This window comes from Coptis chinensis, chromosome 7, assembly GCF_015680905.1.
Source record: "Coptis chinensis isolate HL-2020 chromosome 7, ASM1568090v1, whole genome shotgun sequence".
Classification (NCBI taxonomy): Eukaryota; Viridiplantae; Streptophyta; class Magnoliopsida; order Ranunculales; family Ranunculaceae; genus Coptis; species Coptis chinensis.
In genome coordinates, this window is record NC_141462.1 from 67,020,453 (window position 1) to 67,037,867 (window position 17,415).

General features: G+C 38.2%; 1 long non-coding RNA gene and 2 pseudogenes across 1 annotated transcript; all 3 read right to left on the reverse strand.

The window, feature by feature from the left end:
- Nucleotides 1-1,406: 1,406 nt before the first annotated feature.
- Nucleotides 1,407-2,490, reverse strand: LOC147488471 (protein RDM16-like; annotated as a pseudogene).
- Nucleotides 2,491-3,338: 848 nt separating this feature from the next.
- On the reverse strand, nt 3,339-3,704 carry LOC147488472 (protein RDM16 pseudogene; annotated as a pseudogene).
- A 12,443-nt stretch (nt 3,705-16,147) lies between these two features.
- Nucleotides 16,148-17,144, reverse strand: LOC147488473 (uncharacterized). Its single transcript, XR_015203286.1, has 2 exons — nt 16,791-17,144; nt 16,148-16,301 (listed from the first exon to the last, which is right to left on the reverse strand). It is a non-coding gene; the product is annotated as an uncharacterized LOC147488473 (long non-coding RNA).
- Between the last annotated feature and the right edge of the window lie 271 nt (nt 17,145-17,415).

Consider the following 17,415-nt stretch of genomic DNA (forward strand, 5'->3'; position numbering starts at 1 on the left):
AGTATTATGACACAGATTCATTCAGATGGGCAACATACAGTCATCACCGGTTGTGTTTAGCATTCGATTCTTCTATATGTCCGTTAACGTTGCACTTGATAAAAGTAGATTAGGATCAATTAAAATTTATTAGAAACTGTAATGCAGCAACACTTTCTCATAGACACAAAGGCAAGATCTAGAAGATGTTAAGAAAAGCATTTTTTTAAATATTACTCGCCCTCTGGCCTCAAAGGAAAAATGAAAAATTTGTTAAAGCACCAATTTACCTCTTCAATTCGAGTTGGTGTATAGTGTATACAAATGTTTCTTGAAAGAGATTTCCTTGCACTATTCTAAAATTTTAATTTAAAAATCTCCGATACAAAATACTAATAGGCTCGAATATTTTAGATTTTTCAAGCGCCTCACACCAAATACAGGAATCCATCATAAAAAAATCTCTTAAGTTATATTTTAAAAATCAAAGTAGCCTTTAGTCAATCAGACAGTCAACAGAATGAAACTTGAGTAGATAACACCTTTTTTTCCCCTCATACACTACAGATATCATTTTGAACTAAAAGAAACAAAAAGAATCAAATATGATAAGAAATAAAGTACTCCTAGGAATGTGTTTGCACAGACACTGTTATCGGTATTGGAATGATCAGGTATTAAATGTTGGATTAAGAAGAATTCCAAAAACCGGACAAATGGACTTGGTAATAAATTTTACACAATCTAATAAAGTACTATATTTGACTGGTTATATTATGGAGTATACTATGATAGACATCAAATGATCTTAAAAAAGGAACCAAAGCACCGTGCACATAGCCTATGAAAAGATTGTGCAGCATAGCTCATGAGCATATGCTATTAATGAAACCACATACATACCCTGTTGTTGGGGTCACCAAGATATCAACCTCCTTGAATATCTCCATGTGATAATGCATAATCCTTCGCATGCATAATTAGATAGAGGAAGGTTGTTGGAATGAACATCTTATTATTTTAATTTTGAATGCTAAAAATGATCTAGATGAAAAGACAAAAACACTTCACTGTGATACGATCAACTTTACTAAATAAGCGTCGGTATGTGGAACTATAAACATGCATGTTTCATCTTTTGATATTATAAGATATTTATGTATATATAATAATTGGAAGATAATATATATCAATTATCATTCAGTGGTTCCCTTTTAGAGGACCAATCCAGTAGCCCTTCCTCCAGCGGTGGGTCGTCGGTGAATAAAACGATATGTAACACCTTCATTGTGCCCAAAATAATGGCGGACTGGACAATTTGCACTATTCTTGAAAATTTAGAATTAGCCCTCCTTGTTCCAATTATAATTAAAGACATTTTCTATTACAGTAGTAATAAGATCTTCAAACTTCAAACTTCGACCAAAACTAATTTTCTGTATTCAAATTCCGAAGATGTGTTTCTTTCTCTATTCAAATTCCGGAGACAAATAAGTTTATCTGGGCCAAGCTTAACTTTATATGTTAAAAGATTCTCAGGACACTATACATTTACTATGACAGGACTACTCAATACTATACTCAAAATCAAGCAGGAAACCTACTGAACAAAATTTGGTTGCACCAAATGATATAAAAATGGAAAAGACCATATGCTATTTCTCAAATATGTACTCAATAACCACCACCTATCCCTACAAAGTGTTTCTTCATTGCCTGCAACAGAAGAAAGTCCATTTACCACACTAATCTCCAACTAAATCCAACCACACCCTTTCCCTCAACTAACACCTTCGAATTGTCCTCGTTTTCATCCTCATCATCTTTATTCTGCCACGGCCGAAAGCAGCCCAGATTTATCCTCCCAAGCATCAGCTTGCCATACCTCTTGATAGGCTTTGCTACCACCTTCAACAACCACCACAGCCATGTCGTCAGCCATCATTTGCACACCCGGTTAATCGGTTCTCACGGGCATTAACATCAACCATAAAATGGGTCTAAGGATGTGAAAGATCATTGATCTTATAAACAAAAACAATTGTTTCTAGTGTGTTTGGATCCTCAAAAAGCTTCCTCTCTTTTTTCTCACGCCACTCTGCCTGTGTAAGCTTTCGTGCAATATTCCTATCAACATGAGCTTGTTCACGCTCGGCAGCAGCCGTACCAATTTCCATTTCAAGGTTTGTGGGGTCTTGTGTAGCTTCAGAACCGAGAACTTTCATGAGATTGCTCATCTTGACCTTGGGCTTTGGTGGTTCAATCAGGCCTTGCCTTACCATCTATTGACTGTCTTTTTCTTTATTCAGGCGACGTTGGGTCCGTGATTTTTTTTATGCTCCTTCTTAGTTAGCTTCATGGGTTGTGGTGGAGGAGGAGTAGGCTCAGCTGGTGGCTCAATTGGAAGTGGGTGTTCTACATAGATGGTGATCTTATCAATTTTCAGTTTATCTTCGCCAATCATGTTCCCTTCAATAATGTCACCATATTCTCGTAAAAGCAACAATGACCGATCCCCGAAGTTAGTCGGTAAAAACAAAGTAAGACATGTATTATAGAAACTCCATGCAAGACAGAGAAGTGGTCCCTGTCTCACATCTTAAAATTTTGACAAAATTTAAAACGTAAGAGACATTCAACCTGCATATAATATTAAGTAGAATGTAAACAACTTACCACCACTCAACATCTGGAACCGAGTCCTTTGACTTTTCTCTGGTAATAACCCTCTCCGACACCTCGATCAAATTTGGATTGATATCAGGCTCAGATTTTGCCTTTGCTAGCTGGGCTTGTTTTGTTTTCAACTCCTTAGCTTGGGCTTCTCCAAATTGATTCTGAAAAACAATGTAAACTATCATCAAGGAAGAAAATTAGCAAAAGAAACGATTTTCCTACAAATAGAAAGATGATCAAATCATGATTGCACACATGTATTTTTCTTCTTAATGAAACTTTGAATTCAAAAAGAGTATATCTGATTAACCTACCTTTCCTTTGTTGTTGTGTTTAGTTTTTTTCCAACAAAGAAGTCTATTACAACCACCCGGCATTTGTCCTCAATTCATATCCCCGCAGAGAAACACGAAAGAAATTATTACAATTGTAATTTAACATTTGAAATCGGGTTTAATCTTAAGATAGGCAAGTTGTTGAATACCGCTAATTACAACCATAGGAGCAGTTGGTATATTCATCAAGAGATACAACAGAAGAAAGTCCATTTACCACACTAATCTCCAACTAAATCCAACCACACCCTTTCCCTCAACTAACACCCTCGAATTGTCCTCGTTTTCATTCTCATCATCTTTATCTGCTGCCATATAGCAGAAGCCCAGCCTTTATCCTCCCAAGAATCAGCTTGCCATACCTCTTGATAGGCTTGCTACCACCTTCAACAACCACCACAGCCATGTCAAATCAGCCATCACCGCACACCCGGTTAATCGGTTCTCCTGGGCATTAACATCGACCTTAAAATGGGTCTGAGGATGTGAAAGATCATTGATCTTATAAACAGAAACAATTGTTTCTAGTGTGTTTGGATCCTCAAAAAGCTTCCTCTCTTTTTTCTCATGCCGCTCTGCCGGTGTAAGCTTTCGTGCAATATTCCTATCAACATGAGCTTGTTCACGCTCAGCAGCAACAGTATGAATTTCCATTTCAAGCTTTGTGGGGTCTTGTGTAGCTTCAGAGCCGAGAACTTTCATGAGATTGCTCATCTTGACCTTGGGCTTTGGTGGTTCAATCAGGGGCCATCTTCATAGCTGCTACCAAATGCTGATCTAGAGATTACAGTCGATGTTAAGTTCTGAAAATCAGGCCATACATCAACTTCATACGACTCCTCGTAAACCATTGTCTACCATTTGCTAATCAACTCGCTACAACTGGTATAAAATGCAGGTAACATAAACTATAACCAAAACCATTTGTTATTTGTTAGTACCTTCCCCTGCCCCTCAAGCTAGCTGGTCTCCCTCTTCCGCCTACCTCAATAACATCAGACGCCTCGATCCTGTTGCTCATTAGACTCGTCAATTTTTTAACAACACTTTCGATTGGAAAGTTTCCACCCGCGTCGAGACCATTAATTACTTCCTTCGGGCTTGATTGACCCGAGCTGCTTCTCTAGAATCTACCACAAAGAATCGATCCACGAAACTTTGTAACTGTAGTTCTTCGCATCCTTCACATAAAACTGAGGTCCCTTCCTTGAGTTCCATCTTGGACTAGATTTTTATTGGGAGTAGTGCTTTCTGCTTCTAATCCCGATGATTTCATGGGAGCTGATTTAATCCTATCACCCAAATTTTCATCATCTTCAAATCCAGATTCCACAACATTCAGACCCAGATCATCAAATGAGTCATCATACTCGTCTTCGTACTCATATTAAGATGCAAGAATTGCAGTTTTTGCAGAATGCCCATCACCTCTTGAGTTTAGGGCCTTTGAAGTGGGCAAGTCATGTTTGGTCTTTCTTGTATAACGCCCAGGCAATGATGAAGATGACAATGAGGAAGAGGTCCCCTCAATTTGTCTCTCCACTGCTGTCACAACCACTTTTGATGGTGATGTAATTTCTACCAATCATTTTCCCTTATCATTCCTACTTGAAGATGAGGAAGACTTGGGTGGTGGAATCTTATCCAGTGAAATATCCATAGACTGCAGTTCCTTGTGCAGAGTGAACCCATAAGCATTACAGATTCTTCCAACAACCTCTCATGGCAATATTACAACATTTGAGTTCACAAATCCGAATTTTCAGTCCTAGACTCCTAACCACATGCAACCAATTTATGAAATGAACAATCTGAACATAGTCTGAATAAATGCAAAATTCAACCTCTCACCAAACAGTATATTACTATTGGATAATAATGATAGAAACTAATGAAATTTATATTAAACAAACACGGAAAGTAAACACACAGAACAGAACAGAAAACTTTACTTGGGACCAGTACAACCCATGGTTGTTCCCAAGCCTCCATTAAGCAACAAAACAACTAGTTTGTCCAAACAATCTCTTCACTTAAGAAAATACATCATATGTCTTAGAAAGGAATTCAACACTTTCGTTGCACTATTGGTAACAATGTGAAATCAAACCAAACAATTTGGTTTATAAACATTATCCAATCGAATAAAAATCACAACCAAACAATTTCAGATTTAATAAATTAGTAAACATACCTAAAGAATCCAATCAAAATAGAGCCCTCATGAAGAACGCCTCCCCCTACCAATAGTCCTCTGAGTCCGCCGATCCTGAAATTCACAAGTATTACCAGAAAACACAGCAAGACAATTAAGATCACGTGTGAGAGCACTCACGCGGATAATAAATTTAATGGCATATCAGGTAAATACAATACAGAGGATAAATGAAGGCCATAGTTTCAACATAAACCTTAACTTTCTCAAACAAAACATTCTTCCCTTTTGTAAAAAAATATGGCGTCTTTCAATAACGAAACCCCCAAAATTTGTTAACCCTTTTAATCGGAAATTGGGAAGCACAAAGAAAAATCCAATTTTCTTATCTGAAGAAACGCCTCTTCCCTTCTTCCACTATTTTTTACCCATTAAAACCATCGATGGTCAAATTGATGAAAAGGGGTTATAGAAAAAGAAGAAGAAGAAAAAAGTAAATAGGAGGAGTTACCAAATTGGAGGATTCGTCGATCTTGTCTTCTTTTTTCTACCAACAAAGCAACTTGGATTTGAGATGAGGAGAAGAAGTACAGGAAAATGAATTGAGAGAAAGAGGATACGTTTTGACCTCGTTTAATTTTGGAAGAAGAGAAGAATAAGAGAGAGGGTTTGAAGAGATGAATTTTTTTTTTTTTTTTGGAGAGTTAGGAGTGTTTTGTAGAATTGAAAAAAAAGTATAGAAAAAGGTTTTTATCTATTTTGGGTTACAAACAATTGAAATCGGCAAAAAAAGAGCAGAGAATTCCTTTTTTTTATGTAAAATCTGATGTGTCAGTCTCAGAGAAAAAAGAGAGCTGACGTGGGTCACTGGGAGCATTCTCAACTACTCAGTATTAATGGTCTTTGATTATGTGTACTATAGTATGGAGATATAGTAATTAAATACTTTCCTATTATTATAGTTGAACTATGTAAAATGGCAAATTAGGGGGTTAAAATACAATGGATCCATAAGCTCGAAATGGAAGAGCGCTCAAATAATTGAGAGGTTGATGGTTCAAATCCATCAGGATCCAATTCATTTTTTAGTCATTAATTTAATAATTTTAATATGTATTTGAATTTTCTGATTTTATATTAACAAAAACAATAGCATTTTCCTAACGCTATATAAGTTTAATAGCATGAAAGAAATGCAATCGTTTTGAGGTAGAAGCGCTATGGAATCTATTGCACTTTTAACAAATGCTATAAAAAAACGTTATTATTTTGATAGCTGATACGCATCAAAACTGTAATACTAAACCCCGAGGGACATAGCATTTTGGTTAATTATGTGTTTAATAATCATAAAATAATTATATTTTCGTACTTTTGCAGGTTTTCGTAGTTAACATGAATATGATGATAAAACATGCATCAAAGTATGGGAATACTGTGTGTACTTGAACTTTTTCCACTCAGCCCCAGTGAAGCCCAACATAGTCTGACTAGAGTAGAAGATTCCAAAAGGACAAAACCAGTGCAGAACGGATCCACGTGTAAAGAAACAGCAAACTTCTGAAGCTCTCATCTTTCAAACCTGGACGTCGAGTTCGGCAAGTGAACTGCCAGAATGACCAGGGTGACGAGCTCTACGCAAAGACAGAAAGTTGTAAAAATACCAAAATCCGAGCCGCCACTGGACACAGCACGTGGACCCACTCTGCAGGCCCACAAGACATAATGAGTCATCATGCATCGACAAGTGGCAAGTGGCAAGACACTTGTGTGCCACCTTGCAAATAAAAAAAAACAAAACAAAATTTAATGCATGATTTGATGTTGCAAATGAAGAAAAAAACAAAACAAATTAAAATAACAAAAGACAAACTTTGTTAATACAAAGTTTGGTAATGGGAAAAAGACAAAACAAAAATCAAAGGGGACTTCACGTGTGAGGGGCTATATATATATGAGAGGGAGACCTTAGACCTTAGTTTTAGCTTTTATATTCTTGCATTAGTTTCCTTCTGTTGTATTGCATTCTCCTTCCAGTAGCTTTTTATTCCAGCATCAAGTATTGTAAGTCTTTTACTTTAATAAAATTAATTTCTTTTCAAGTTAAATTCCTGTTCTTTATTTATTTATTTATTGTATACAACAAGATCAATTAATCATCCAATGACCATGAGCTAAAATCCTCCCAAGGGGGAGGGTTAATGATGCTCATGTGAGGATCAGGATTGACACTTTAATGTTCTAGAATCACTACTTAGGAATTAGGTTGTAGATTATGCATTCGGTCCCAAAATAATTGAGACTGTCCAAGTTTGGAGTGTTGATGCTCCAGAACAGTCTCGCGAGAGACCTAAAATGTCTCGTACAAGGCCCTATGGTGGTCGTTAGCTCTCTGGTTTGTCCAGCTAATGTAGAATCGAACCAGGAGCTGAAATGATATTCCAGAGATGGAATATTAGTTCAACTCCTTATGTTAGTGAGATGAGCTCAGAGATGCATGCATCTCACTAGGGGATCGATACTCGACGCCGTCTCGGGTTTGTCTATGAACTCGAGACGGATTAAAGCTGTAGTGATATGGTACTATATCTGTTGAAACTGATTTTTTCATGAGTACGGTTAACCCTTCTCTTATATCTTTATCCCTATTTATTTTACGTAGAAATCAATCGTTATTATTTTACGTTACTTGCATTACCATTAATTTATCTAAACTTGAGAAATAACCAAAAATCCTACTCACTAAAAGCTGTAAATCCAGTTGTGAACCTTGTCGAGCCCTAAGGTATGGACGATCCCTTACTTGACCTATCCTACAAACCCACGTGAGTAAGGTAACTTGACTAAACGAACGTTTACGGACTTTGGACTGCGGACTACGGACTTCGGACTTAAAGGACAAAAACTTGAAGTTATCGTTTATCAAATGGCGCTACATGCCTAAGGACTCCAGACATTAAACATAACAACTGGAATACATCATTAGACAACCCCCCCTCTCCTACCCCCTCATCATTTTTATTTTCATTTGTTTTGCGATACTAACGTGTTACATACCTGCTTGTACTAACTTTTCTTTTTCTACTAACAGATATCTATGAACCAGATCTTGATTATCATCATTAGCTAAGTCTAAGAATTATGTAGGAAGTTGAAGTACTGCAATGATCTTACAGTCTCGGACGAGACTATCATAGTAGCGCGTGAGACTAACATGGAGTATCAACACTCTAGTTTTCAGGTCCAACCCACTTTCCTTCTCAGTACTATTTTGGACTCTCTAGACCTGTTTATCCAACTTCCAGTAAGTTCACAAGCTCAGGAGTTAATTTGACCGTTATACGAGGAAAAGTAGGACGCCAGGTTTCGAATTCTTAAACTCCTCAAACTTTGTCGAGAATATTATTTGGTTGATTGCTATAACCTATTTTACATCACATATTTGTATGTTGGCATAAGAACTCGTTGCATATATAGAATTTTTTCTGGGTATGTGTGGTTCGTTATTGCATATTAACATGGTTAATATGAATTGAATATATTTGGATGTCTGCGTTATTTAAAACCACCTGCTTAGATTATTTTTGTATGTGTATGTTACATCCATTCACGTACGCGGAATTACTTTGCATGAATTCGTTCTCGACATTCCCCTAGCTTGCATCTAGTTGCACGTATTGGTAGCTATATATTAGTGCATGTGTAGGACGTGTTTAAATTCACGTATAAGTAATATAGAGTTGCATGTGTAGACTTCCTGTGTATAACTAGCATGTGCTAATTGCATGCTTAGTCTTCTATTTTGGCATATCTCGTATTTCATTGCATGTTTCGTAATCACGTCTCCATAATACATTAATTATTTAAACTTAAAAATAATAATAAAATTAAAAAAAATCCGAATTATTAAATTTCATCATAATTCTACTAATAATAATCGCATAATATACCATAATAAATCATCATCCTATTCCATCAGTGTCTAGGAAACTTGAAAGATTGAGGTTACCTAATTAAGGAATGTGCTAGCACGGACAACCTCCCTCAATTCTTTCATGTGACCTAGCTGCTGGAATATTCACACGTTATCCTAGCTTACCTGCTCACGTTAGCAATAACTCAGGAAGACGTGGTTCACCTCCCTCCTTCTGTAACTATTAATCCTCATGACATAATTCGTTCCTTATGAGCCTAGAATTAAAATTTGTGTTTGCATGAGACTACGGTTTGGTACTAATAAGGAATTAGAACTTACATATCGTCGTCAGAAATACAATAAACATCTGCATAAGTTATCCCCTAGACTAGTTCTTCCTCCGTAAACCAACCTCGTCAAGTATCTCCGTTGTCATTATCTCTCATAGTTATGGCCCAGGAAAATCCCACAATCGAGAAACCCCTTTCGGACTTTTATACTACCTTACAGAAAGGACCTACTTCCTACATTAAACTCGATGAGATTGCAGGAGATTTTGGCATTCCGCCAAACGTTTTCAGTTTGTTACTTGTTTACCATGGTCTAGACCATGAAAAACTATACAATCACCTTCGTCGGATTTAGCAAGTGGCCACCACAATTTCCACCATCCGACCGTTACCAACGAACAATTCTTACTTAGGTTGTTTCCCTTCACCTTAGCTGATAAAGCTTCAGTTTAGCTCGCGGGCGAAGCACCACAATCCTTTGACACATGGGCCAAACTCGTACAAGCATTCATGATAAAGTTCTATACTCAGAAGAAAACTACATAGATGCTTCAGAAGATTCAATTCTTTCGCCAGCATCCCTAGGAATCCTTTACAGAAGCATGGAGCAGATTTACTAATCTGCTTCTCGAATGTCCCCATCATCAACTCGACACCGTTGTCTTAGTCCGGTCATTCTTTAATGGTCTCTCTGACCAACAAAAGGAAACATTAGATATCATGAACAGCGGTTGTTTCATGGACAAAGGCGCTACTAAAGCATACACTTTTCTTGATAAACATGCTTCACAAAACACCCATTGGGGTAACACTGATTCTTCCAGATCTTCTAAAGACACTCCTACCAAAGTTACATCTAAGTTCGAGATCAAACCCGATCCGAAATTAAAAACTCTAATCTAGTCCCTAACAAAAAAGGTCGATGCTCTTTCGGTTCAAGTTAATGATCAAAAACCCAAACAAGTCATGGCTGCCAACGCTTCCCCATGTCTTATTTGCTTAAGTCCTGAGCACTCTAATTTTTATTGTCCTTTGACATACGAGTGCCCTCCCCAACCATCTAAAGAGGCTTGTGCTTTCAACATGCCTAATGCACCTTGGCGACAACATCTGAATTTGGCTTGGCGTCCCCCTGCTCAACAGCCATCTCCTCTGGGTTTCAACAACCCTCCTGTACGACCACCCACGAACTACAATTCCTACCGTCAAGAAAATCCTCTGCAATTCCAGCAAGGGCAAAGTCAGTTTCCTAACACTGCCAATATAGGGTACCAAAACAACCGCAGCCTTGTTCCCGCTAATCAGGGTTATGGCTACCAAAATCAACCCGTAAACAATAACCGTAAACTTGTTCCTGCTGCTCCACTGGGACAATCCACTGCCAATAAAACAGTTGAAACTTTTCGGACTTACATGAATCAACAATCTCAAATCCTAGCATCTATCCAACAGTCTCTTCAACTGTTAGCACAGGATAAAAGTCAAAAGGGCGTGTTTCCTGGCCAAGCAATTCCAAACCCTAAGCCCACAAACACTGCCTTCGAACACAACAATGCACCAGAATCTAGTAATCCCAGCCAGGGTGAGGTAAATCCCATCACCACTCTTCGTTCTGGCCGAACCGTCGACAATCAAATACGTATGCCAAACATTGAACCGACGAAAGCCGCGGCTGACATCCTTCCAACTCCTACCTCACAACCTATAACGGATGAAGTTGTTCCTTCCAAATCTACAACCACGTCACTGGGGAAAGATGCCACTGATCCATATGCGCAATTCCGCCCAAAAGCTCCATTCCTTGCCCCTTTGGCAAAGAACAAACCTGACGAACATTTCAATGAGATTCGAGAAACCTCAAAATTTTGACCATAAACCTATCTTTTCTCGATACACTTCAGTATTTGCCCAAACATGCCAAGTTTTTGAAGGACATGTGCACCAACAAACGGCGAACAAATGTTCCTCAACAAGCGTTCCTTACTGAGCAGTTTCCCTCCATTACTGCTACCAATGGTGTGGTTAAATACAAACACCCAGGTTGACCAACTATACCATGCACGTTGGGCGATAAGTATACTGCTACCACACTCTTAGACCTAGGAGCGAGTGTTAACTTACTTCCCTACTATTTATTTAAGCAATTAGGTCTTCTTGCATTAAAACCTACCAGCATGACCATGCAACTCGCAGATCACTCCATCAAGTACCCAAAGGGCATAGTAGAAAACGTTCTAGTAAAGGTCCAAGATTTTTACTACCCCGTTGATTTTGTCATTCTAGATACCGAAGTTGCTTGTGACTCAATTCCTATCATTTTAGGACGTCCATTTCTTGCAACTGCTAACACTCTCATCAATTGTCAGGATGGTTCAATGACAATGTCTTTCAGGAACCTTTCTGTAGAAGTCAATGTATTCAACTTAATAAAACAACTTCCCGATCCTGATATTAAGGGTGAGATTAGCATGGTTGATAGTCTGGCACAAGAATACTTCACAAACTCTTTTCCCTTAGATGAGGTACACCAATTTCTTTCTTTTGATAATCCTGAGTTTGACGATGACTCGTACGTTAAGGATGTCCACGCATTATTAGAGTCAATACTACTATTTGACCCTACTGCTGCATTACCAACCGATTCAGATAAACCTGACTCGCTCTTTTCCATTGAAGAGATGGCCCCTCATGAATCCTTGATCCCCACTCCTCCAACTCTGGATTTAAAACCTCTACCCTCTGATTTGAAGTACGTACATCTCGATCCCTATGGTAGTCACCCTATAACAATTTATTCCCATTTGACTACCGATGAAGAAGCACATTTGATTCATGTCATTCGTGAACACCGCTCCACTATCGGTTGGTCCTTAGATGATATCAAATGAATAGACCCTAGTGTATGCATGCATTTCACACATCTAGATGACGAGCACAAAGATATCGCGGGAACCGCAACGTCGCCTTAACCACGCCATGAAAGAGGTGGTAAGGGAAGAATTTTTATGCTTACTTGGTGCAGGCATCATATACCCTATCTCTGATAGTATTTGGGTTAGTCCTGTCCACGTTGTTCCAAAGAAGTCCGGCATTACAGTTGTGCGAAATGAAAATGATGAATGCATCTCCACTCGTGTCCTGGTGAAATGGAGAATTTGCATTGACTATCGCAAACTTAATGTCGTAACACGTAAAGATCACTTCCCTCTTCCATTCATTGACCAGATGCTAGAACGTTTAGCCAGTCATGCTTACTACTATTTTCTTGATGGCTATTCCGGCTACTTCCAAATTGTCATCGATCCCACCGATTAAGAAAAGACAACTTTCACATGTCCCTTTGGCACCTTTGTATACAAACGAATGCCTTTTGGTCTTTGCAATGCCCCTAGTACTTTTCAACACTGCATGCTTCACATTTTTAGTGATATGGTGAAACGTTATATGGAAGTCTTCATGGACAACTTTTCCATTTATGGAAACTCCTTTGACAACTGCCTATCCAACCTTTCTAAAGTGTTAACGTGTTGCGAAGAGAAAAATCTGGTACTTAATTGGGAGAAGTGTCATTTCATGGTTACCAAAGGAATTGTTCTAGGTCATGTTGTTTCGAAAGATGGGATAGAGATTGATAAAGCTAAAATTGTTAAAATTGCTTCTCTACCTATCCCCCGAATAGTTAGCGATATCTGTGCCTTTTTAGGCCATGTTGGGTTTTACAGGCAATTCATTCAGGATTTTTCTAAAGTTGCTCGACCCTTAGCCAATCTCCTACTTAAGGATGCGGTCTTCGACTTCAATTTCAATTGCAAACAAGCTTTTGAAACTTTAAAAACTGCCCTGACTACCGCTCCTATCATTCAACCCCCTGATTGGTCTCAACCATTCAAACTGATGTGTGACGCTAGCGACTTTGCTATTGGCGCCGTACTAGGCCAACGACGTGATGACAAACCCGTTGTCATTTACTATGCTAGTAAAACTCTTAATGACACTCAACGTAATTACACGACAACTGAGAAAGAGTTACTAGCTATTGTTTATGTTTTGGATAAGTTTCGCCCTTACCTGGTCGGCTCTTCAACCATCATATATACTGACCATGCTGCATTTCGGTACCTACTCACGAAAAAGGAAGCGAAACAGTGATTATTCCGCTGGATCCTTCTCTTACAAGAATTCACCCTGGAAATCAAAGACAAGAAAGGAATCGAAAATGTCGTGGCCGAGCATTTATCAAGGCTGGTTGGTGACATTGATAGTGATTCTAATGCCATCTGTGATTCCTTCCCAGACGAGCATTTGTACTCCATTTTCTCCTCTCCATGGTACGCGGATATCGTTAACTACCTAGTTACTGAGAAAGTTCCTTCCTCTTGGTCACGTCCCTATCGTAAAAAGTTTTCATCCATTGTAAAATATTATTTCTGGGATGACCCCTACCTCTTTAAGTATTGTTCCGACCAACTCATTCATCGCTGCATTCCCGACTGGGAACACACCGATATGTTATCCTTTTGCCATGAACAATCTTGCGGTGGTTATTTCAGTGGGAAGAAAACAGCGACCAAGGTTTTACAATGTGGTTTTTACTAGCCTACCCTTTTTCGCGATGCACATGAACATTGCAAATCTTGCATTCGTTGTCAGCACCTAGGTCGCATTACCCATCGCAATATGATGCCCTTAAATCCCATTTTAATTGTGGAATTTTTGACGTTTGGGGCATTAATTTTATGGGACCTTTCCCTATTTCTCAAGATTTTCTCTACATTCTAGTCGTTGTAGACTATGTGTCTAAATAGATTGAGGCATTCGCATGTCGCTCAAATGACCATAAGACTGTCGTGAAATTTGTAAAAGAAAACATTTTCTCTCGGTTTGGTGTTCCCAAAGCTATCATCAGTGATGGGGGTACACGTTTTTGTAATAATTTTTTTAGGTTTTTAATGAAGAAATATGGAGTTACTCACAAAGTTGCTACTCCGTATCACCCACAGGCAAGTAGTCAAGTGGAAGTCTCCAACAGAGAGATAAAATCCATTTTGGAGAAAACTGTCAATCCCTCAAGAAAAGGCTGGTCTCTTCACTTATTGGATGCCTTGTGGGCATACCGAACGGCATTTAAGACACCAATTGGGATGTCTCCTTACCGCATCGTTTTTGGAAAACCTTGTCATTTGCCGATTGAACTTGAGCATCGTGCCCTATGGGCTATCAAAAGCCTCAATTATAATATCAACACGGCAGGCGAGAAGCGAAAACTGCAATTAAATGAGCTTGAGGAGATTCGGAGTGATGTTTATGATCTCTCGAAATCCTACAAAGCTAATATGAAAAGAGTGCACGACGAGCACATTTTGCGTAAAGATTTCAAAATTGGCCAAAAAGTTTTACTTTGCAACTCTAGATTACACATTTTTCCTGGTAATGTTCCAGAATCACTACTTATGAATTAGGTGTAGATTATTCATCCGGTCCCAAAATAATTGAGACTGTCCAAGTTTGGAGTGGTGATGCTCCAGAACAGTGTCGCGAGAGACCTAAAATGTCTCGCGCGACACCCTATGGTGGCTGTTAGCTCTCTAGTTTGTCCAGCTAATGTAGAATCGAACCAAGAGCTGAAATGATATTCCAGGGATGGAATATTAGTTCAAGTCCTTATGCTAGTGAGATAAGCTCAGAGATGCGTGCATCTCACTAGGTATCGATACTCGACGCCGTCTCGGGTTTGTCTATAAACTCGAGACGGATTAGAACTGTAGTGATATGATACTCTATCTATTGAAAATGATTTTTTCATGAGTACGGTTAACCCTTCTCCTGTATCTTTATCCCTGTTTATTTTACGTAGAAATCAATCGTTATTATTTTACGTTACTTGTATTACCGTTAATTTATCTAAACTTAAGAAATAACCTAAAATCTTACTCACTAAAAGCTGTAAATCCAGTTGTGAACCTTGCCGAGCCCTAAGGTATGCACAATCCTTTACTCGACCTATCCTACAAACCCACGTAAGTAAGGTAACTTGACTAATCGGACGTTTATGGACTTCGGACTTTGGACTTCAGACTTAAAGGACAAAACATAAATTACCGTTTATCAATAGCGGTTTTAGACAAAATGCTATAAATTTGATAGCGTTTTGGACACAAACGCTATCTTAAAAAGCATAGCATGGCCATAGATAACATTTTGTAAATGCTATAAAATAAAATTCATAGCGTTTTTCCTATGTTATCTATGCACTTTTCTGTAGTAGTGATCCCATGAACTAAAATCAAGTTTTTGTTTGTCATTTTCAATTGGTGTAATTGTGTTTTTTGAATTCAGATTTTAAGTTTATTCAAAAATTTAATTGGATTTGAAGATTTAAAAAAATGATTTCCAATTACCAGATAGGTCGCACAAACCACACCAAACGACCCCACCATGCCGCAGAAATTGCTCCAAATCGATGTTGTAGAGTCGGCCCAATATAAATGTTCCATAACACTTTTCAACGATACCATTAAGTCGCTGGATAAATTTTCAAACGATGTGATGGTGTCGATCCTGCTTGATTTGGACGACATCTTAGAGTCGAGTTAGTGTCTAGCCAGAAATATTAATATCAATCGACCTAACCAAGTCATTTATGGGGGCCCATTTGGTTTGTCTCAAGTTGCTTGAAAAATTAGACTTGGCGCGGCACTGCAGAGTCGACTGAAAAGGCTTGAATCGACCCAGTCATGTTGCTCTGGAAAATTGGCCTTGATGTCTTGCTAAAGAGTCGACTAGAAAAGGACAAATAATTTACAATTACTATTGAAGAAACCTTGTAAAGAAACAGAAAAAAGAAAATGCTACCAAAAGTCTATGCAAGTTTTCCAATATATGTGGATGGCTAGTAGAAACATTGTCCAAGTAAACTCATAGCTGCTTCATGTCCAGCGAAGAAGAATGTCCTGCATTCGTCAATCATGTCATCCATCGAAATTCTCTTGGCTTTATCGTTTTCCTCATTTACATTTATAAGCAAATCAAGATAATTAGATTCATAGCCGTTTATTTTTGCAATCTTTTTCTTTTCTTTTCTTCTCATTATTATATGTGAAAATGATTCTCTTATTTCTTGTTCGAGCTTTTATGCTTTTCTTTTATCATCGGATTTGATCAGTTTTCTGCATAATAAAACTTCTTTGTAGTCAAAGAAATCCTGAGTAAATCTCATTTGATTCAAAAAAAAATTATGCTAGAAGTTTTTCTTTTTTCATTTGATTATTATATTTCCGTTTATGTGGACTTCATTAGGCCATCCAAGCCATGAGCACTAAACATCATCTGAAAGGTTTTGACTCCAAAATGAAAATAAAATAGAAATTAAAACTAAGAAAACATGCAAAAGGCCAAAAACAGCCAGAATCTTGGTTCTTATACAAAAAAAAAAGGCTTACCCAATCACAGGGAGTTTGATTTTAAGAGCATTTGCAGCAACTATGGAGGCCAGCTTTGTCAACATATCAAAGATTTTCTGCCCCTCTAGGCAATTGCTTCCAAAAGCAGTCTTAGAAATCACATCAGAGGTTAAAACTCTGAATTCCTCGAAAACTTCAATCTCTTTAGGTGAGATCGGTCTCCCATAATGAACTCGTGTAATGAGCCATTCTTTTTTTTTGCTAGGTAAGTTTAATTGTATTGACGAAATTTACAGGTTCTAAGCGATTTAAATGGTGGTTGAGAGGGAGAGGGAGAGAAATCAATCGGTTGGAGAAGAAGGGTGGCTGAAGGAGACGAAGGTAACTGGTGCTAAGCAGTTATCCGGTTTCCTTTAGTTTGGGCTATTGTTGGTGGGGGTGTATTGGACTCTACGTTGTACCCAGCATAACTACAGACCCCAAGTTGGGTCGGGGTCTGCCCAACACAATTTGGAGTCTGTCAATAACAGGACCATAACTTTATTCAATCAGGTCAATTATGTACTTCATGGTTTGTGTCTAAATCTATACTCATTGTTAACTCCTTATATGCCATGTTAAATTCTACATATTTGGCCATCCATGGAAGTGTTATGGTGGGGCG